Here is a 22,952-nt window from a genome sequence, read left to right on the forward strand (position 1 = left end):
AAAAATTCACAATTCCAAAACTTTTGAAAAAATCATAAAAACGTCATTTCTCGAAAACTACAAGGATTTGAGAATTGAGAATTGTAGACAAGATCCGCAACCCCTGAGAGTACCCTGACAGCACCCGTTTACAGGGCGAGAATTTCAAAATTTGAGAAATTTTATAAAATTAGTTTTTTCTGGAAATTTTTGAAAAATCGATTAAGTCAGGAAAACATTACAAACCAATTAAACGTTAAAGTCACGTTTAGTAGAGAAAACTAGGAAAACTAGATAATAAAGATATCCATCTTGAAGTTTTTCCGCTGATTTGTGTTGTAATATGTCAAATAATCTTTTAATGCAAGAAGTAATTGGACTGAATCTAACAGAAGGTTGAAGAAACGTACTGTAAGTGCAACCGAAACTGATGAACAGCCAAATCATTTCGTGTTAAGATTTCAAAAATCTGCAATCAAATTTTACAGTACCCTCTCAGGGGCTACTAGAAATAGCTACGATGAAAGCTTTTCGAAGAAATTACAGTAAAAAAACGGTGATATTCCGCGGTCATGAACATCGCGAATGCTTTAGAGTGGGCACTTCACCTGAGAGCCATAATTCGATTTGAGCAAGAATAAACGCCACGAATAGCAGCCATCCGGAGGGATGACACAGAAATCCTATTAGACTCGGTGAACAGCTTAGTTCAACAAATAACGAATCGTAATGAAAAAAATGCCCGAAGCAGTGGCGGTTGAAGAGACAACAGCCACTGGGAGGAACGCAACGCAATTGGAACCGGTTTAAGAAACAAGGTGCAAGAGATCGAGCAAGAACTCCCACCCCAGGACCAAATATGCGCAAAAGAAATGATAATCCCAAAAAAATATATCTCTGACAAATTTCGACTATGTGGGCAAAGGGTCATTGGGCAAAAAACTGCCGTAATTGTCTTACTTGTGGAAGTTCTACCCACATTCAGCGAAATTGCCCTGGAATAAAAGCACGGAACAAGCCAAGGAAATCAAGGTGTGCTCCACTAACAAAACGAAGTCTTTCAATGTGGAATTGTTATTGAATAAGAAAATGGTAACAAGACTGTTAGACAGTGGGAGTAGGATTTCGCTCATAAGTTTCGACACGTATGAATTACTTGGAAAGCCATGAACTATAAAAGATTTTAATTATAAAGTGTTAGCTGATAACAATTTGGCATTGAAACTTGATGGCAGTGTCGACATCAAAATCCAAAAGAAATCAAAATCTGGAGAGTTCGCCCAAGAGTTTTTAATAACGGCGGATAACAGCTTACCCTGCCTTCTTGTTTTGGATTTCACGATAGATCAGGAAAATATTAAAAACATTGGCGAACAATTGCTATACAGTACGAAGCATCAGACAGCGCTACCTATATCAGCTCAAGAAAACGACCGCTGTCCGAATCTTTGCAAAAGCAGAGAGGAATGCAAGCATCCCCACCAGAAAAACTAGTAGAAATTGTCATCAAGGATGAAAACGGTACCGTCCTCAGTAGCCCAGAAGTGTGACATTCGACCAGAATGGAAAAAATGCAATCTCTACAGTCTCGGAGTTTTTAGCAGCGAACCTTCCGAATTGGCGATTTAGAAGGAATAAGAACGTTATTCGAACGATTGGACAAATTGTGAAGGCTGAAGGATTTGGAAATTCCTAAGTTTTAAATTTTCGAAGTGATGACGTAACAATTTTGAGAAATGTCAAAAACGGCCATTTTGGCAGAAAAACTGAAAAGCAACACAACAACGATAGTTGCGACGACGACAACAACAAGAAAATTGAGAATCAGAATCAGAGAAAAGCAGAAGTAGCAGAGACCGCTCCAAGTTGCAACTATTGTGTCGCTACAATAGTTGCAAAGCAGTTGCTAACAACAGTGAGGGGTGGAAACCAGCCTTTCGGGTTACAGGGAAATCAAGCTTAACGTGCTTGATTCAGTGGCTTCGAGAATCCGGAGGGATTTCGGGACTGAAACTTTTATCATTTTATATGAACTTTTAGCTTCCCTGTCATGTCCTGAATTGAATTTAATTAACATCCGAATTCATTCTACTAAGATGAGAAGCTAGGAGTTGGGGGAAGGGGTTGATCCATCTTCGATGGAGATGATGATTTTTATCTACTGAACAAAAACAAAAATAATTCAATAAGTAGTAGTAGCCCTGTTTTTAGGAGTGACCTCGTGGTCTGGGGATACTGAGACCCAGTCATGAGCTCACTATTTCTGCATGTAATTAAGTTAATTTGAGTGTTTTGACCGAAGCCGAAAGCAGTAACGTTTTTTATCGACCCGATGTTACAAAGACCACCGAAAGTACTGGCTTGGTAGAGACGGTGAAAAGCATGCAATGCTCTGTTTAGACGTTAGCCAGTCGTCTTAGGACTTAGTTTTGTTCTCCGTCGATATGTATCTTCCGGGCGAATGTTACATAGATGTTTTTATGCCGCTCCTGGGTGTTATTCTTTTTTAACATCATGACCGGCAGAACCGTTAAGGAGCACTCCGCGCCGAGCGGATGCTCACATTAACGCCCTTATTAGGCCTAAGCCGCCGGGGCGGAAGGGTAGTTCGGAACGCGGAAGCCTTCCGGATTACCGTGAATAGCTTTTTAACTTAGTTAAGACCGAAAATTCACGAATCAGGAAGGGTGGGGGGATCGGCCATTCCCTCGTTCCCTGAGAGGTTTGTGACCAAAAACACGTAAAGATATATATAAAACCAAACAAAAAGTAGTATAGTACCCAAGAAAAACAAAAAACATAAAAAATAACCGAAAAAACCAAAAACAGTAAAAAGGTAAAAAATCAGTAGAAATCATCCCCCCAGACAAGATGTGATCTGACCCTCCCGTTTGTTGTTGATAAATAAATTGTCGTTACAGGCATTTATATCAGTCAGGATTGTTACGATCAATTTTGTAGCCCATTTGTGAGGCTTGTACTGTAGGGTTATTTGAGCATTTAAGCACGTTAATGATAAATTGCGCTCAATCCGGAAGGGTCAGCTGATTTGCGCTCAATTCGGAAGGGTCTTGGGAGAAGACTGATCCGGCAAGCAGTACAAGGAGCAACAAGAAGGGGCTCAAGGACAACAACAATCGACTGTTGGGTATCGTTAACAAGTTTTGTATCCCTTTTGGTACAAAAAGTAAGATAGTAATCTGTGGGGGGCTCGACAATGCTGCACTGTAGTGACCCTTCACCGAACTGCGAATATCCGAGTTAAGCACCTTAATTCGGATATTAAACAAACCCGGAGGGGTATAGTATTACTAATAGTATTACTTATATAGCCTATATTAATACTCTTATACCGTTTTTCAGTGAAAAACACAGAAAGCAGACCGGTTTTTAGGGTTAAAATAGCGATATTTTGATCCCCCCACAAGTCGCGATTTTTGAAATATCGATATTTTTTGAAACGGAAAAAAGCATTAAAGTAGTGTGACATATCGTAACTGCACTACTATAATAGATAAAACCGGTTAAGTCTAGTTCGAAAGTGGTTGGAACTATTTTGGAACCAAAAACCGAACTTTCGTGATTTTTGAGAAAACAAAACACTATAAAATCAGAAAAATTTTTGAAATTTTTGAGTTAGAACAGTAAAAATAGTTGTTCGGACAACGTCCACTAGTGAATCTACAAGTTTGAAAACCCGCTACCCGAAAGCCTTCCCGGTTGCAGAGAAATCGAAATTAACGTGTTTGATTTGGTGGATTCATCAATCCGGAGGGGTACAGGTAGCATAGTTTTTCGCAAATTTTTTCAAATAAAGCGTTTTAGATCGGGTCTTTTGCATTGAACTAGAAGAGTATAGGCCTTTTGAGCTCGGATCAATAATTTTTAGGTCGAAAGGAGCAGAATTGCGGAAAAAGTTAGGCGGAACCTATAAGAGAGAATTTTTTTTTGACTTTAGAAAAAAGACGTTTTTGTTAAATAACTTTGGAACTACTGGGCATATCCAGTTGATCTTGGTACCAATAGATCAGAAATTAGCTGAGCTTACTGATAGGGACAAAAACTTTTTGGAAAAAAAAGCGTGAAAATTTTTTGAGATTGTTTTTAGCAAGTTCACCAATTTGGGAGGGTAGACCCTTCACGTTTTATAAATTTCTTTTAGAAAAGCCCTTATACCCCTACCAAAAGGTAATAGCGGTTGAATAAGGTAACTTTAGGCCGTTCTAGACAAAAAGGGAAGGCTAAAGGCACAGAAAAACCTTATTCGAGCCGAAGTTAGGCGAGCGATAAGACCCTTCACCGTTAGTGTGAATTGTCAATCAAGAGGCTTAACTTCAATCCAGAGGGGTCAAAAAATTTTTCAAATTAAGAGGGGTCCGAATCCAGAGGGGTCTTATAGTTGCTAATTCGGAGGGGTCCAAATCTGGAGGGGTCTTATATTAACTAACTCAGAGGGGTCCCAATCCGGAGGGGTCTAAATTTTGTTAGTCCAGAAGGGTCCTATTTGTGCCAATCCGGAGGGGTATTATTTTATTAAAGGACTTAGGTAGACGGAAGAAAGACTAAAATGAGAGGTATTAGGTTGATAACAGACAGGCTAGATATCAGTGACTGCACTGGTAACTTGCGTTTCAATAAAAACCAGACCAAAACAAATCAGGTCCGAACTCGGATATTCGCGACACTAAGTCTAAACTAAAAAGAGCGTAATTCATTGGTGTGGATTGTAACACAATACGTTTTTGTGAAAAATGACTGCCCTGAGGATTGTAGTAGGTCTAGCTCGGGCAGTCCGAAGGCAGATTGGTAACACAGTACTCGGTGGGTGCAATAGACGCCCATTTGAGAAAATTACTGCTTTCAAAGTTTTGTCTGTTTGGTGCAGCACCGAGCAGGGAAAGCTTTTTCTTGAAAAGACGAGTTCGACTATTGTACTGCGACCGACTAAAAGTACAATACACATACGTTTTTTCATAGAGGTATTCATATTCTGTCATTCTATATTATCTTTTTTCTTTTTGTTTTTGATTTTAAATCTACATAAACTGTGCTTGATTGGGTAGTGAGTACACTATCTTTTAAATTGACTGATAACATCATATTGTGCTAGTACTCAAATCTTACAACCGATAATCGGTTAAATTGAAAAAATTTTATACAAACTGTACTCTGATAACATACAGGGATTCGTGGTCACAATTTTATAGAATCTTGTGAAATTTATTGTGTTGTGTCATTATTATTGGTAGTCAAACTATAAGGTCACTAGCAATCGAATTAAGTGTATAGGCATTAAGAAGTGACAAATAGAGAATGAGTCTATACAAGTCAAGGATACCTAAACGAGGTAATAGCTCTAGGAAATTCATACCTGAAAAGTAAAGAAAAACGATGACCGATCCTTTTGTGGATTGGATCAAACGAGCCCGGACCGACAAAGGGGAGACGGTTTCAGGCAGAATGGTTGAAACGAGAAGTCAGAAGACCTCAGAAGAGCGAAAAAAATTGTTAGAAGTGGAGGTCAATAAGGACCATGCCATGAACGACAATCAGGAAGTACATGGACTGGAAGGGAGAGGCAGAAGGCTGGCGAGTGAATCTACTCCGGTAGAACAAGGCCATGATTTTGCCACTTCCAACGGGACATTGGATCGAGAGGAGTTGTCGGAACTGTCCGACGTCTCAACTGAAATAGCGGCAACTAGAAGATCTCCAACAGACAACACTATGATGGCAGGCGGGACTGAGAAACAAACAACGTCATCATCGTTCTCAGAAAGAATGAGGAACACCTTAGGAAACATCTTTCCATTCACCATGGGAGGGGGCGCAGGAAATGAAGGTGAATCCCAGGAGGAGGAGGACGAAGAAGAGCAAGTGGACTTTGGGTTTCAAGTCAGCCTCAATAGTTCGACCCAGGAGAATGAGGCATACGTCGGAAGAGAGACTGGAACCATGGACAAATTTGGTGTGGTGAGAACGATAAACAAAGAGGAAAACACACCGGGCCAGTCGAGTGGCTTCGCGATTATGACAAATTCAGATGTCCATAAGAATGAGTGAACTAGAAAAGGCAGTTCACATTGAAAGAGAAAGTCTGCGGGAAGAGATAAACCGCAATAGAGAAGAAGTTGGTAGAAGCAAAAAACGCTTGAAAGAAAGAACGGACGAGCATATGGCGAAGAACTTGTCGCGAATGACAAGAGAAGCGGAACAGCGAGAGTTACGCTTAAGAGAAGACATGGAGAAGTTAAGAATTCAGCAAGAGCAGTCTCTTGGGACTCTTGACACAAAGATAGACGCGATGATGGAGAGGCAAACTCAGGCTATCATGGACAGGTTAAACCGGCTACTAAGCAGCAAGAGTGGACCAAAAGAAGGGGAACCGAACTCGGGAGGTCCCAGCAGGGAGCCGAAGGTGAACTTCAATGAACATCAAAAGAGGAAGACATATGGATCCACTAGATGCAGGGGCAGAACATGGGGCTCGAACAGTAGAGCAAATTCAACGGGGAACAGACAGACCTCTAATGAACGGCCAACGCAGGGCACACATGCGACTGGGAGAAGTGATTCCGGTAACAGGGGGTATGCAAGCCCGGGGAGGGGTCATGTGGGCCGAGCGGGAAACACTCACGGCGATTCGGATTACGGGGATGCACCGCATACAGAGCCTTTGACAAGGTGTGAGGACACCCAGGCGGGACACTCAAGGGATGATACAGCATTGGCCACAGCCTTTGAACCCCTAAACAGGTCCTTGGAGACATTCCTTACAAGGTTATCCAGAACCAATGAACGCAGTGAGAAGTCCAGTAGAGTCTTTAAGAAACCAAGATGCTATAAAGATGAATCTGATGGCTGTATTGATACCTGGGTAGAGGTAATGAAGCTGCATTTCGAGGAAGAGGACTTGTCGGAGAGACAGGAATGCAGTGCGCTCACCAGCAACTTGGAAGGGACAGCCCTGAACTGTGTCATCGCCAAGAAGCAATATCAGCGTGACAAAGCTGAGAAAATCTTCGAAATCTTGTTAAACCGTTTCGGATCAGGGGTGCAGGGGCACCAAGCGATGATGCGCTTGGAGAAACGGAGGCAACGAGAAGATGAAACGATAGACAAGTTTCTCGATGACTTGGAAATGCTGAGAAGACGCAGCCAACCGGATGAGTCAAACCGAAGGATGAACCTGGCAGTAGCCTCAAAATTCATAGATGGTGTGAAGAATGATGAACTTCGGACAATGCTGGCAACGCATTACACACCACTATCAACCAATGCGCCAACACCAGATGAGTTGAGGCTCAAGTAAAAAGAATATCTTTTGCTGAAACCTCCTTCGAGATCTGGATACTATAAGAACAATTATGGCAATTTTAACAACGGACCAGCAAACCAGGGGAACAATTGGTATAAATCGAGAGATGATATGGATAAGAGACGCTCTTGTGCCAATTGCAGTTCAACGGACCATCATGTGTCGGCATGCCCAACTTACAAACAAGGCATGAAAGCAATAGGCTTTAGCCTCGAGGACGAAGATGCGTCAAATTGGACCATGAGGATTTCATGAGAGGGGTAATTGCAAAATTCGGCCCGAGGTGTTTCTTTTGCAACTTGGAGGGTCATTTTAAATCAGATTGTCCGCAATTCTGGGATGCAGTTGCAGACATCAAGCATCCAAGGCATGAAGAAGCTTTGTCAGGAGTGAAAGCCAGCAAGGCTCGCCTGTTGAGTGAAGCGGAGGCACGCAGAAAAAATAAACCTCAAGAGCTGGCGGCAAAGAAAATGCAAGCGGTAACAGAAGAGACATGTGGACCGGAACCAGTGACTGCGGCCGATGACTTCAAGATTGATTATAGGGCAGCCGCGAGGGATGCTCTAAATAGAGTGCAGCAGGAACTGGTGACGAAAGAGATCGAACAAAAAGTGAAACTCGAACTGGAGAATGAGAAACTACAGGAGCAACTGAATACTTCAAAGCAACGGAGGTCGAGGAGACTAAAGCACCAAGCAGTTTGAGCATGAAACTTAATGTGATCTCCGGTCAGAGGTTCGGCATGATGGTGCCACAAGGAAGCAAGATACAGTCGATAATTTCAGTGGCTGGACACCAGGTAATCAGAAATCTGAGTGAACCATCCGAGTTCACTTTGATGCATTTGGACACATATGCAGATTATCTGAGGCAGGTGGAGCCACGCACTGAGTCGAGAGCTGTGCGAGCACTACTAACAACGGGTGGCCCTCGCATGAAGAAACTTCATGGACGCAACCTGGAGGTCTATGGGCCGTATCAAGTGATGCTGAACGTGGATGGAATCAGTATCTACACTAGGACTTATGTAACAACAGATGATGACCAAATGGGGCAGATCTATTTGGGTGAGGAGGAACTCAAAGTCCGCAGGATAGGCCATGACGCCATGATGGAACAAGATGCAGTACACATTGGGTATGAAGCAGATGTGATCGAACATCTGCTCGACACCAACGGAACAAAAATCGGAGTCGTAGGGCTTCTGGACACAGGAGCGGTAGTGAGTGTGATGCCGATAAAAACTTGGGAAAGAATGGGCTTCACGGGGGAAGATCTAATTCCAACGAATCTCCGGTTGGCCGCCGCCAATCGAGGAGCCATTTACGTAGCCAGAAGAACACCAATAACGGTCCTCCACATGGGAGGACGGGATCTTTGGATGAGCTTCCTGGTACTAGAGAACTTGGACGACGCCGACCAATTCATCTTGGGCAGAGATTTTGTCAGGAATTTTGACGTTATGATTGACTTGAACAACGGTCTGATACGGATTCGAAACCCGGACCGGAAGTATGTTAAGAAACCAATTAATAGGATAATAACAGACAAAAACAAGTTACCAATTTTTTTAGAAAAGTAAAACTACAGCCAGGACAAGCTGTGGTGGCAATTTTTAGAATGAGAAACTTGAATTCGTTAAGTGATAGTAAACAGGTTTGCTTAGTACCGAATCCAAATAGTCAGAGTTCGGTGATTTTAGGCCGGAGCTTCTCGGTAACGCGAAACGGACTGTGTGTCAGTGTGTTATTGAACACACTGGACACCACGGTTTCAATCCAGCGTGGAAAGAAGCTTGGTTACGCTTTGCCGATGAGGACCGACTATGAAGAGACACAAAACTTGAAGAAACATAGTGTGAAAGACTGTCCTTATCATGCCAATAAAGATAAAATTTTAAAGAGGATTAATGAATTAAAATCTATTCATAAGTTTTGCTGCTCGAATTTTCCGGAACGCTCCTCGTCACATGAACTAGAATCTGACAAACCGGTTTTGCCAGAGATAGAACATTTAAAAGGAAAAATAGGTGAGGGAGATTTCGAAAAATTGCGGGACCTCCTAAATCGGAACGCAGATGTATTTTCAAAACATAAGGCGGATATCGGTTGCTGTAATTTCGTCGAACACGAAATCGAACTTGAATAGGGCGCCGTTCCCCATAGGGAAGGCGCAAGACAAATGACGCCACACAAATCGGAAGCGTGCCGAGCGGAAATAGAAATGTTGCTTGAATACGACATGACAGAACCCTCGAAATCGCCATGGGCTTGCGGGGTAGTAATGTTCTTGTTCCGGGTGTTGATCTTGTGCTCGCTGGTTCTTCTCATCAAGGAAAACCGTCATCTTTGTGGACCAGGATAAGGAAGGTGAAAAGTTTGAACAAAATCTGCTGCAAGACTATTTGTCCGGGGAGACGAATGATGAGAAGAACCAGCGAGCACAAAATCAACACCCGGAACAGTCTGAGATAGACGAAAAAATTCCTGATGAGAAACAGGACCTAGAGAACAAGGTTTTGTCCGGGGAGTTCAGATGGATGCGAAGAAGGCACGGACATGATCTGGAGGAGCGTGCAGTCTCCAGCACAAACTCTTCAACGGATGACAGTTCCCGGAACTCAGGAATGGACACCTATTCAGACAGGAACTCGAGCTCGGGATCAGAACTGTCCGAACTAGCGATACACACTACTAGTGGAAACTCGGGCAAGGGATCTGGACAGAGAGGTGTACCAGCATCCTGACAGCGATCGCTACCTTATACCAAGCGAAAGAGTCTTTGACAACGCAGCGGATGACTTGGAGACAATAGCGGTATCGAAACGTTCGATAAGTCTGTTGCCGCAGAAAGAGGTAGTCAGGACTGATCTTCAGCCGTTTAAACAAGAAACACAGCCGTTGGCGAAGATTTGGTGCGTTAAGATGGAAGATGACACACACCAGCCTAATGAGCTGAATAGTCAGATGAGGGTCATGAAGACCTACTTGAAGGCGAGATACAGACTCCCGGATCTTCTAAGGGCGCAGAGAAAAGATCGCATGACAATCAACCTGAAAAGGTGGATCGAGAATGGTTCTCCAGATAAAGGGGATCTTGAGGAAGATAGTTATCGCATCCTGAGACAGTACTTCATGCAGAAGGAAGGGAGGTTATATTTGAACAAGGACGGGATTGTGGCTTACAAAAGAAGAGAGGAAGACAGAGTCCTATACAAGTATAACGCGATAGTGTTACCGCAGCTCTATCAGACAGAACTATTATTCAGGTCACATGATCAGATGGGCCATCAGGGGATCGACAAAGTATATCAGAGGATCCTGAAGCGCTTTGAGTGGCCTGGAATGAAAAAGGCATGCGAGAAGTGGGTAACAGCATGTCTGTCATGCCAACAAGTCAAGGATCCAAGGAAGTTGCGATTTCCATTACAATCGATCGAGTCGTCTGAATTCAATGAGGTGGTGCAGATAGATCACCAGAAAATATGCATGACAGACTGTGGTTATAATCAGGTGTTGGTCATGATAGATCATTTTACGAAGTATGCAGAGGCCGTGCCCTGCATAACTGCCTCGGCGGAGGAGACATGCGACCACCTGATCAATGCGTGGATAGCGAGACATGGCTGTCCGATGACGTTTCAATCGGATAATGGAACAGCTTTCGTAGGCGAGCTTACGAAAGAGCTCATGAGACGCTCACAGGTCGCTCAAGCTCACTCCACGACATACCACCCTCAGACCAATGGCTTAGTGGAAAGACAGAATAGGACGTTAGTGTCGATGCTGAGAGTATATTGTTCCAGGTACATGACCGATTGGGACAGATACCTTCCACAGGTGATGGGAGCATACAACAGCACGCAACACTCCACCACCGGAGTCAGTCCACACATGATGCTAACTGGACACGAAAAGTCTTTACCCTTAACCTTCTTCTACCCAGAGTATGAGGGAAAGAAAACGTCCCCACAGGTCTACGTGAGGGATGTGATCAGACGCCAACAGGAGTTGAACGATTTGTGTAGACGAAATACTCAGCAAGCACAGGCAAGGCAGAGGAAAAGATTCGACAAGAAAGCAGCTGGTGCAAAGGCTTACTCGGTGGGGGACTACGTATGGGTATTTCAGAACGTTATACCACCGAAAGGGACGAAAAAGCTCCTAAAAAAATGGTGGGGACCCTTCATGATTACAGAGGTGCACCAGGAGGGACGCTTTTATAGACTGAGTACTGGCCGAGCCGCCCACTACGAGAACATCAAGCCACACAATCCATCGACAGAAGACTGGTGTATACCTGCGGACATGGAATAAGGCGATTATCTAATGATAGATCCTGCTCGTGAGGTCAACGAGAAGGGCACCAGGGAGAAGAACGATGGAAACGAAGTCGTGGAGGAAGGTACGGACACACCGCTGGACCTGGATCCAAACGAGGAGATCGAAGCGGACGCTGAAACCTTACCCTACGCAGAGGAAGATTGGCACGATCCCGAACAGATAGAAGTTCCCAAGAATTTGGAATCGGATCTTCCGTTCACGATACAGACTCGTCAGAAGGACGGGACAAGACCAAGAAGAAAGTACAATCCTTACGGCGACGACTTTGTAGTGGATAGGATAGATCTGAAGAAGATAGTGGAGGAAGTAGTGGGTCTAGAGGAAATAACTGTGTCACAAGGCATTGACATAGTCGATGATCACGACGATGAGTGGGTTGACGACTGGTCGAATCCCGAGGTAGAATTCGACGACGAGCAACAGCAGTCATATGAACAAGATTTGACGATACTGCGTGTCTTAGAGTGGCTGAATGAAACGACCTCGGATCCTAAGGAGACCAGCGTCACGATTCAAGACGTAGATCGTGAAAGCATGAAATACATCAAGACCGAACGAGATGATCCTTCCTGGGCTGCCCTGGAAGGACGACTACTCATTCCAGCTTCTAATCTCGACTTGATACCCGGAATGCGATCGACGGGGACTTCGATGGATATTTTTGTCCGGGGAGTGGGGGTAGGACTTACCCACACTGAAAACTTGATAATAAAAAAATTAAGAGTAGCAAGAGAAACAGGAGACTTAGAAGCAGAAACAGGCGAAGAACCTAAGAAACCTGAGATTGGGAGGGTAGTTGAGTCATATTTTAACTTATCAAATGAATATTCAAGCAACATAATACTAACAGACAGTGATTTCATGCTCACAAATAGAACATGTGCGATAGCAATCACAGCAGACATGAGTTTTAGGACAGCGTTAGCCGCAGATTTTAAGAGAGAATACAAAAACGTGGAATTCCTTTGGAAGCAAAGACCAGGGATAGGGGGCCTAGCAGCCTTACCTCCGGCGGCGTCACAGATACCGGGAAAATACCTATGCTTCTTGGTGACGAGGGCGACGGAAAAGCAGCACGTGGACCCAGAGAATCTAGTCTTGTTCTTGACGAGGCTGAGGGACTTCCTGGTGGAAATGGACGTGAAGGAGCTCTCGCTTCCAGTGTACGATCCAAACAGAGGACGACTGCATCCTCGGGAATTGTACGCGCTTGTACACGTGATATTCTCTGACACTAATATACAAATATATTTACATAAGAAATATTACTTAAGTATAGGCTGAGCGACAGGCGAGAGGGTGTTAGGCTAAAGACTAAGTTATATGTAAATATGTGATATTTGTGCTATGTTATGTTATGTGTTATGTTATTAAGCTCTTGAGTAAGTAGGGGTTAGTGATCATGAACAACTGAATGACGATCTTAGGAATAGATCCAAAGTTTGGACTGTCCAATCTTAGGTCGAATTCTAAAATTTTAGAGACCGACTGATTTTAATAAATTTTAAGATAAAATTTCTTTTCATCTGAACTGTTTTTAAGCAAATTTTAGCATTTTAGCGATATATGTTAAGATGAAACTGACAAGTGTGATATTCGTGACCTCTTTTCTAGATCCTGATTGATCGTTTAATTACTCACTTGAGTCAAATCTTTGAATCAAAACCGAATCGAACTTGAAAGAATAGAATGGATAACTTCAACTTGGATGAATTGATGGGCCTGGCAGAGGCATATGTGGGACCGATGGTGGATGCGATCTATCGTCGGCTGATCGATCGAGACTTCGCTCTGGAGGAGCCAGAGGTATTCATGTTGCTGACCGCCCTGATCAACATCTTGGGGCATGACAACCGTGGAGACCGCCCCACGGAAGTCCTGTTGATGGCAGCATATGGAGAGAGGGGAGTACTAGACCGCCCGAACATGAGAGTGATGAGGTGGAGAAACGGGGCTCTCTCAGGGAGTGAGTTGGCGAATGAGCCTGGATTGGGAAGTTCTAGGACTTACAACCAGGTGAGATGCCTATGCCCTCCAAGCCCAAACCTGGGCTGACGAGAATGCATCAGGAGATGAACAGCGAGGCTGCCTCGTCTGGTTCACCACTGAGAGCAGCTGTGCCACCTAAGAGGGCGAAAGTAGGACAGAAGGTTCAGACGAACCAAACCATGTAAGATCTGGATGAGATGAAGGATGAGCTGGAAAGTACGAAGAAGGAGCTGGACGAGATGACCAAAGCATGCTCAAGATGGAGGAAGATCGAGACATGTGGAGAAGGTTGTTTGAAGACTGCAACAAGAAGCAGGGTCAAGAAATTGAGCGCTTGAGGCAGGACTACAAAGAGCGATCGGAACAGATGGCGTTGACAACGGCCGTGGAGAAAATGATACCTGCAAGGAATTTTCCTCGTGGGCAGTCCCCGATGGAGCTCTTGACGCCTCGAGAAATGAGTCAAACAACAGAGACACGGCTCCCGACAGAGACAAATCGAGTGACGATGCCGGATCCTACTGACACCTTGGAAGACCCCATCGTGGAACAGACAGTGAGGAAGCTGATAGAGACAGCTGGACGACTGGTCGCCAACAAGAATGCGCCAGGTTCCGGGGTGACTGCACCCTATGAAACGATCGACGACACGGGCAGAGTACGACTCTCCCAGACCGTGATCAGACAGGGGATAAGTGACGTGACACCACTCATGGGGAGCTCGAAGGCCCCAGAGAGAAGAATACAGAAGATGCCAGCGAAGAAAGTGTCTCGCATCATAGACGTACAAAAGAACAATCAATTGAAATTTAATTTCACGGGAGTTCCGGAGACAGATCCGAGAGCTTGCTTCAATCGAGCGACTTGGAGCCCGGCAGTAAACCTGCAGCAACCACCACTGGTGACATCTCATCTGATACTGGGAGACAGCTTGGTCAGAGTACTATCGAATTTGAGGACCTCGTGGGTCACCACGGTGATGGCCTTTGGAGGCGCGACGATAGCCCAGTTATATCGAATGGTGGAACTGATGAATCCAGGGAGGATCCCCAATGTGATGATCCTGGTTGGGAAGAATGACATTTCCAGAGGTTCAGATGAGCAGGAAGCACTATGCGAGTCAATGATGGTGTGTTTGTTTACTACCCTCTGGCAGAAATTCAATTGCGCGGTACTGACCGTTTGCACTGTGCCAATGAACACGAGAAGCTTGACAGCAGCAGGAAGAAGGCACAACGAGGGAGTCGTCAGGTGGAATAACATCTTGAGAAACCTCGCAAGTCGGAACGCCGGAAGAATGATCCTCATGGACATCGAACATGAGTTGAGAGCTATGGATCAGGCCAGACTGACCACGGACGGCATCCACTTCGACAGTATCGAAGGACAAGCTTGGTTGAATCGAGTCTTCGAAGAGCGGTTGTACGAGTTAGAAGCGGAACTCTTTGACACAGGAGTGCTGAAGGAAGAAGGAACAGCGAGTGACGCGGTGATTACCACCTTTGTGCCTCCTAGCCTGGAAACACGCTTGGGTACGGTCCCGGCCGTCACGAACTACCGGCAACAGAGCTCCAGCGAACCAGGTCAAAGGACAGACGTACAGGATCGATTGGGAGAAGCGCCGATGAGAAGGACCATCCATCCTAGGAGAAGAATAGGACCTGTCAACCCAATCGAAGAGACAGCCGGCACGTCTAGATCGGACACTAGATCGGAGACGACAAGTACCAGTCGAGAGGAGAGACGCCCGAGCAGAGGCTCGTTGATGTGATCAAGACCCATACCGTCTCCCTGGCATGTATACAAAGACGAGCTAATGAAGCTGGATCTCCAGAGGGTAAGCTTCATCGAAGATGCAAGGAGGATGCTGAATGGAGCGACGCTATCCGTCATCAGATTGTACTCGATAACCGGCGTAGACTGGTTGATAGCCGCTAGCATAAATTTCAGCTCCACGACGGCCTTGAGATTTGCTGACCTAGAGGGACTGCCCTCTAACAACACAATGGGACCAAGGAACGCGAGACCATTGCAAGACGTGAGATTGAGTCATGATGAAGGGAATCGGAAGAGAGACCTGGAAGATTTCTAGTGACAAGGGCGCCGATCGGACAACATGTGAAGATGTTTAGGCAATTAAGCTCACCCCCTGGTCATGTGAAGGAGAGAATATACCCAAAACTAGTGAATCAAGATGGTGATGCCCAAAGATACGGCGGATTGAAAGCGATAAAGAAAGATGATACCATCTTCGCCGCCTATGACAAAGCAGAAATGAGGTAGGCCAAGATTACGATAGTAGCAAATTCAGAGTTCGGGTGCACCTCCAAGTCTCTGTTTTGGCCGGACGTCATAATGTTGGCAGCGGTCGACCTGGACCTACTGCAATCGATATCTCTGGCTATAGGGGTACAAAGGCAGACGGACATGAACCCAATTACGATCGTGTTCGCTGGCACCAACGATCATCTACACAGTAGAGGTTTTCTGAGCAGACTCAGAGATCCTACAACGGCAGAGAACGCTGTGTGGCCAGCGATAAAAGATATCCTTGAGTCGATGGGTGAAGTGGTGGATGCGACGAAGGAGGGGTCGTTCACCAAAGTGACACCGAGAATAGTATTCGCGTTGTCTCCGGGGTATGCACATCTCCCGGATGGACTGAAGTTTGTGTATGCGATTGTGACCTTGCTTTCGGAAAAAAAAATATGATGTGATCATATCAGCCCCGAATCGCAAGATAGAGATGGAGAACCTGAGGCCACTCAAGGCTGAACTACCTGCAGTGTGGTCAGATATCTCAAACGCGATGAGAGGATTCAGGGACCATGCGCTACACATGTAAGTGTTGGATGAGGTGCTGGGGCTGGAACTGTCCAATTTCAGTCGACAGCTCAAACTGAAACCGGGAATAGACGACGACCATCGAGTGATCGCGGCGATGTCCAACGACTTATGGTTCCGAGCAATGGAAGTGACAGGTGAAAACACGAGAAGGAAAAATTCACTAGAGACGAGAGCTCATTTGGAGGCGATGGTTTTGAGAACCAAGCCGGAAGCCAACCAGTGGCTACACCTGAATCCTAGAGTAGCGGCATTGGGTGCAGATGCTTTTGAGCAAGGCCCCGTGATGATCACAAAGATCCATGCCTACTTGTTGAAGGAGGTGAACCTGGCGGAAAATGCCGGAGAAAGGACCGCTGAATTTGTGAATAGAATGTGTCGGATTACTCTGGAAACCTTCTGGACCCAGGAAGTGAAGGGACAGGAGGGCTTTGAACGGACAGACAGCATGCTGGAAGAGTTGGGAGCCGGATGGACCGCGTCCTTCTTGGCAAAAGTCTACCCAAAAGTCTCGCATTACTTGATAAAAGAATTCCTCCAAGCAGTAGTGGAAGTGTCAATAGTGGAACTAATAGCCTTGTTCGTGACATTTGGAGCAGAGAGTTTCGTGAAAGGACCGGCGATGCTGCTCACCGAAGGAATTCAGAACCTGCGGTTAGATGGACTTCTGACATTGATTGCGATTACCCAAGGAAACTTGGGAGGACTGATGAAACTGACACGTTGTCCGGAGCAGATGAGAGAGAGAGAGTGAGGAACTTAGATATGAAGAAGTCCACGGACTCGTGGAATAAGATAAAAGACCTTAGACACACTCTTATCCAGTATCTCTTACAACAAAATCGCTTTGAAACGGGAGAAGACGAGGCTATTGAAAGAGACGACATGTTGGAGGCATGCCCCTGTTAACCGATCTGAGCTTGGCTATGAGAACCGATCCCTTAGCGCTGATCAGAGGAGTCACGGAGTTTGTGACAGTGATCTATGGACCAGCAGTCACGTTTGCGTTCCCTGACGTTAAAGTGGAGGCGTATAGGAGGTCGGTGCTGCACCTGAACCTCATATCAGCAGTGGACGGTAGTACACTGAACTGGTGTGAGCAGCACACATTGCGGGAGCTCATGAGTTAAGATCTGTTATTTTCGAAAATATCGGAGCCCGAGATGACAGTCATCAATTTTGACGATCACTTCCGTGATCGCATGGGAGAAGTAGAAAGAGGACACATCAAATTGTTTCCGAAGCTTTGGAATATGAGACCCTATGATAAAACGAATGGTGAAATAACCAGAGTGCCTCGTCTCAATGCAGCATATCATAAAAAGAGAGAAGAGACGAAGGACTGGGGTGATTACGAGAAGCTGCCGGAGGCAATTCCTGAATTCCCTCTGATAAGAAGGATGTTGCTTGGAGCAGTCTCCGTGGTACAGACTCCTAGATTGAGAGCATTCGAAACCAATGAAAGGAGAGTAGGGAATTTCGTGGGAACGATGGATCCATACTTTGTAGGGAGAAATGCCGCCGTGTTACAATACACGCGATTTGCATATACGGATCAAGCGACGAGAAGGCGAATAAGCAACGCCGCGACTCCCAAGCCTGGAGGATTTGACGAAGAATGGACGGGATTAGGCTTAGCTCCGATGAAGATGAGAGGCAGGACTGAACTGCCTGAAGCCTCCTTGATCCTGACTAGTGTGAAACCGGAGTTGAAAGTGGGAGGAACACTGCCGGCGAGAACCCTAGCACCCTTCGGCTGCGAGGAAATCAAAGTGGTCCATGGAGAAGAGGAAGATAGATCGGCCGGTACATTGATCATACCGAGATTTCCGGAAGGAGCCGACAATGATGAACAAGGACCCTCGAGCTCGAACAAGGATGTGTCAGAAGGAGATGACGGACAGGGAGGAAGCCGTCAAACCGAAGAACCCATGCAACAAGATGCAAGTCAAGCTGGTGGGGAAGACGACAGGGCATCGACAGGAGGAGCATCCAGCCTGGATTTCAATATCTTCAGCGATCTTGAGAACAACGCAGATACGTTGGAGACGACTGAGCCAGCGGATGAAGGCACCTCGACACTGGAGCCTCCGTCAGCCTTTATGGAAATGAAGCGGAATTTGCCGGAGAGCAGCTCTCCTGGCAATTCAAGAAATAACGACCAAAGAATCCTCATGGGATCACCTAGAAGGAGAAGAATAGAGGCCTCAGCCAGAGTACCTTTCTTGGGAACGCTGCCCGAAGAAGAATGGGAAATACATCACCGAGAACACGAGAATAGGACGGGATGCAAATTGGACAGAGTGGCGTTCATGGAAGAAGTCTGGACAGTGGTTCAGAGCTATGGGACCCAGTCCATTCTGAAAACGGGTCTCAACCAACCCTTGATGAGGGAAGTCCTTGACAAGCTTGATGAGTGTGAAGGGAGACTGAGTGAGTAGTTGATCGACTCGGCCACTGATGAAAGTGAAGCGAAATCTCCCATCAAGATGACACCGCAGGACGATAAAGGAGAGGTGGTGTATCTGTCAAGAACCAGGAGAGGGACGATGCGATCAAAATTGGTGATTGATAAAATCAATGCGATGAATCTGAAGTTGGGCAGCAGAGTGATACCGAGGAGAGTCGGAAAGACGAAGGTGGATTCGGAGATATCGGTGAAAGCTGTTAACTCAGCGAAAAGGAAACGAGGTCATGGATTTGGGACAAGGTGATTATCAATTGCCTGGCACAGATAAAATGTTAACTGATATAGCGATGGTGCCACCCATTCTCATGGCGGGAATAAATTCAACAGGTTATAAATCCAAAAGGAGTGACCGCACTCTGACTGGAGCAACCTTAGAAATGGAAATACTCAGCCAATGTGGAGAGAGCAGAATGAAAGACTTTAAGCCATCTCCCATGAATCACGGAAAGGGAAATGTCGCAGGACAACTAGTACCAGTAGAATACAACCGACTGACAGTATCGGAGGCTGTGTCGATAGATGAATCCGCCGGTGGATACAAGGAAATGTTGGAGTACCGAAACTCGGCTAGAGGGTACGTGATGGCTCTGGAAGAAGACAAGAGTGCCATGGAGGGTTATCTAGAGACAATGTTGCAAGGCACCACCCTCAAGCAGAAGGCGTACGGGACTTAAGCGTCGTCTGAGATACAGGCAGAAACGATGGAGCAGTTGGTGAGCCTTCCATGGAAGGCAGTGGTATTAAGGTACCTCGAAGAAGAGATGAGGACTACGCCAAGAATACACGCTCTCGTGGCAGTACCTTACGTAAGAACAGAGTTACAACTGAGGTTTGCCTGGTGCATGATGGGATTGACTCGCGAGGAATATGATTCAGAAGAAAGGAAGAGGTCAAAAGAAGAGAAGGTTTCCCTTATGACGAACCTGAGGGATCTGATAGTCCAAGAGGGAGCAGCAGTAGCGTGTGCGAAACGGAGAGACGCTCTCTGTTTCATTCGATTCATGATAGAGCAAATTTCAGTACCTGCATTGAACAGTTGTGTTAAGATGCTGAGGGAGGGCGATGAGCGAGCGAAAGCCTTACTCTTGCTAGCTTTGCTGGATATGCAGCAAAGCAAACCGATGAGGGTGAACATGAAAGAACCCGAGGAATTAGAGCCCATGAGAAAGATAGATGAAATCAGGAGATTTTCAAACAAGGAGCTGAGACTCACTAAAGAATCTATGGGGGCACTGTCGAAATCCAGTGAATACTGTGGACCGATCAAGAAGAAATCGTATAGCTACGTATCCGGAATCATAGGGATAGCGTACAACCCTTTCCTGAGTGAAGACATACGCGATTGCTTCTTCGATTACGAGCAGGCGGTGTTACTAAGATTCTGGAGGTCCAGAATTGTAACGATTAAGAGCGTTAACAATCCACAGGCCAAATTGGGACTGGTCTCGGAAGAAGAGGTGACTGCACCTTCCGTACCAAAATCCGACAAAAGAGTGGAGTTTGGGTTGGGATTCTCAGATGAATTACTGAGAACGAGCTTGATGGCAGTGTGGGAATTGATGAGGCCATCATGGTGTCCTAGTCCCAACGCTGACTCGATATTACGGGCGACACAAGACGTGCAGAGGGAAATGAATGCAGACTGTAACCTGCGTGACATTAACATCATATATAATGTGATGATAACGGCCTCTAGGAGCAACGGAGAAGATAAAGTGGAGTTGCCTGGCTGGGGACCAGAAGACTGGGTCAAACCTGGTAGCTGTCTGGCGGAAGTCTGTGGACTGGAGGGTCACGTTTGTGGAGGTCTGGACTGTGTGAAGACCCTAGATAAACAACACAAGCAATTGACGGTATTGTTTGGAAACGTCGTGATGAAAGCAAGAACAGAAGCGGAACTGATAGCAGATTGCCATGGAGGAACCGAGGTGAATCTAGTGACTGCACTAGGATTCTACAGCATGTTTGGTTCTACAGACTGAGCAGAAATACATAGGAAAATGGAGGGAAGCGATCGAGACAGAAATGAACATCAGACACAGTGAGATTTAATGTAGGCCATCAGGAGCACGATGATTGGTGGGTTCGACATTGGCTCCAATGTGCAAGAGCAGATACCCGGTACATTTCGTAGCCGTGGATGTAAAGAGTACGAGAACGATCGTGGATCAAGCCTTCTCAGTGCCGAAGTGTGTGAGACTGGCAAGGATGTCCGAGAAATCTTACGAGTTGCTATGTAAGATGTTCTCAGCAGTTCCAGAGAGAACCAAGGAAGAGTTGGAATCAATACTAGGAAAGAAGTTCATGGGATACGTGAGCGGGAACTTTAGTGACTTTGAGAGACAGAAACAGAGAGGATCAACTGTCACAGATTACAATACAGTAGACGAGAATGATGAAGTCCGCCGAGTGATGATGGAAGTGGAACCATTACTGGAAGCTTCGGGAAAACGTAATTGGAGGAGCATCATCTTGACACATGACGAGTTTCCTTGCCACTGCTTGCTGCAGACCTGGTGGTATCCCAAGCGTAGTAATCTGGGACTCTGGAGAGCTGCTCTCCATGGGTTTACCAGACTCATCACAGCCCATAACAATAGTGATAGTGGGAGTTATGATGGCGATACGATGGCTGGAAGCTCATGTGAGAGAAAATAATAGACAGGAAGCGCCAACGAGAGAAAATTTGCGGAAATTGGATTTTCTAAAAGATTTAGATCTTTTTGAGACAATGTGCAAAATTCTCAACATTCCGATGGAAGTGAAGAAGATATGGGCAAGAAGACGATTGATGCCATGGTTCAGAGCTAACATGACTGCATGGTTGTACGAATATGCTAAAAAGCATATGTCGAAGCACGGCAGAGTGTACAGTGAATATCAGCTGGAATTGGAGCAGGAGCTTTTAAGCGAGCTCTCGTGACTCATCGGAATGCAGTGACCACCGCTGTGAAAAGAATTTCCAGGACAAGTGAACGTAGTAGAAAGGAGAAGGCAGAGATGCTAAAGGAAGATTTGGAGAGAAATGTGACGTTGTGTCTCCACAACAGCTTCTGCAGGAACAGATAATCTAACGTGGATCCCCTACCTTGTTGCAAACAAAGGGTAGAAGAGCAGAAGTGTTGGAGGGGACGGCTTCCAACAGTGTCAGGATAGCTAACGACGTGTTGCAGGATACGGAAACTGAGAGTGCAGAGTCAGTATCACAGGAGGAAGAAATGGAACATTGACGAATGGCCGAAAAACGAGATGCAAAAAGAGACGAAATAAGAAGAATTTAGAAGTTTTAGAATTTCTAAACGACGATAAAAGAAGAAAAACAAAGGAGTGATGAAGAAAAGTTAAAACTCAGAATTGTTTTAGTGTGTGAAAAAAAACTCAAGTGAGAAACCAAGCAACCAAGTTGTAATTGAAAACTGAAACATTTAGTTGAGTTTTGAAATTGTTGCATTTATAAATTTGCATTTTGATTTTAATTGAGTGGCTTTAGTGACGCTTACTTACTATTTATTTAGAAAGGCTTGAGTGAAGGAGTACATTTAAATATTCCAGCCTACATGACTGTTTTTAATCAGCTACTGTGCAGGAGAACTGATCACTTTGTGGTGACATGAAAGGCTTGGGTAATCTCTCGAAGAGGGAGATTGTTTCATTGTTCTTTCTCAGAGTTTCTTAGTTTTAATATTTAGGACAATAACAAGCAAGATTTCCGAAGGGAAGAAGCATAGTAGGATAATTTTAGCTTGTTGGTTGGCAGGACTGTCCTGCAAACCAACACCTTTTAAACCTAGGAGAAAAAGTTTTAATCAGGACATTGACATTGGAAGTCGGAAAATATGTTTTATCTTAGGTCATATCCTCAATGTGCAGATTAATGAAAGAATTTGAAGGCTATAGTGATGTAGTATGATGCCATTTGTATTCTGCAGTGAGTCGATATGACGTGGATAAAAATAATTTCGTGCATTTTGTAAATTCTGTTCGATGACACTGTATCTATTTTACGAAC

The sequence above is a fragment of the Symsagittifera roscoffensis genome, chromosome 4, assembly GCF_963678635.1.
Source record: "Symsagittifera roscoffensis chromosome 4, txSymRosc1.1, whole genome shotgun sequence".
Classification (NCBI taxonomy): Eukaryota; Metazoa; Xenacoelomorpha; order Acoela; family Convolutidae; genus Symsagittifera; species Symsagittifera roscoffensis.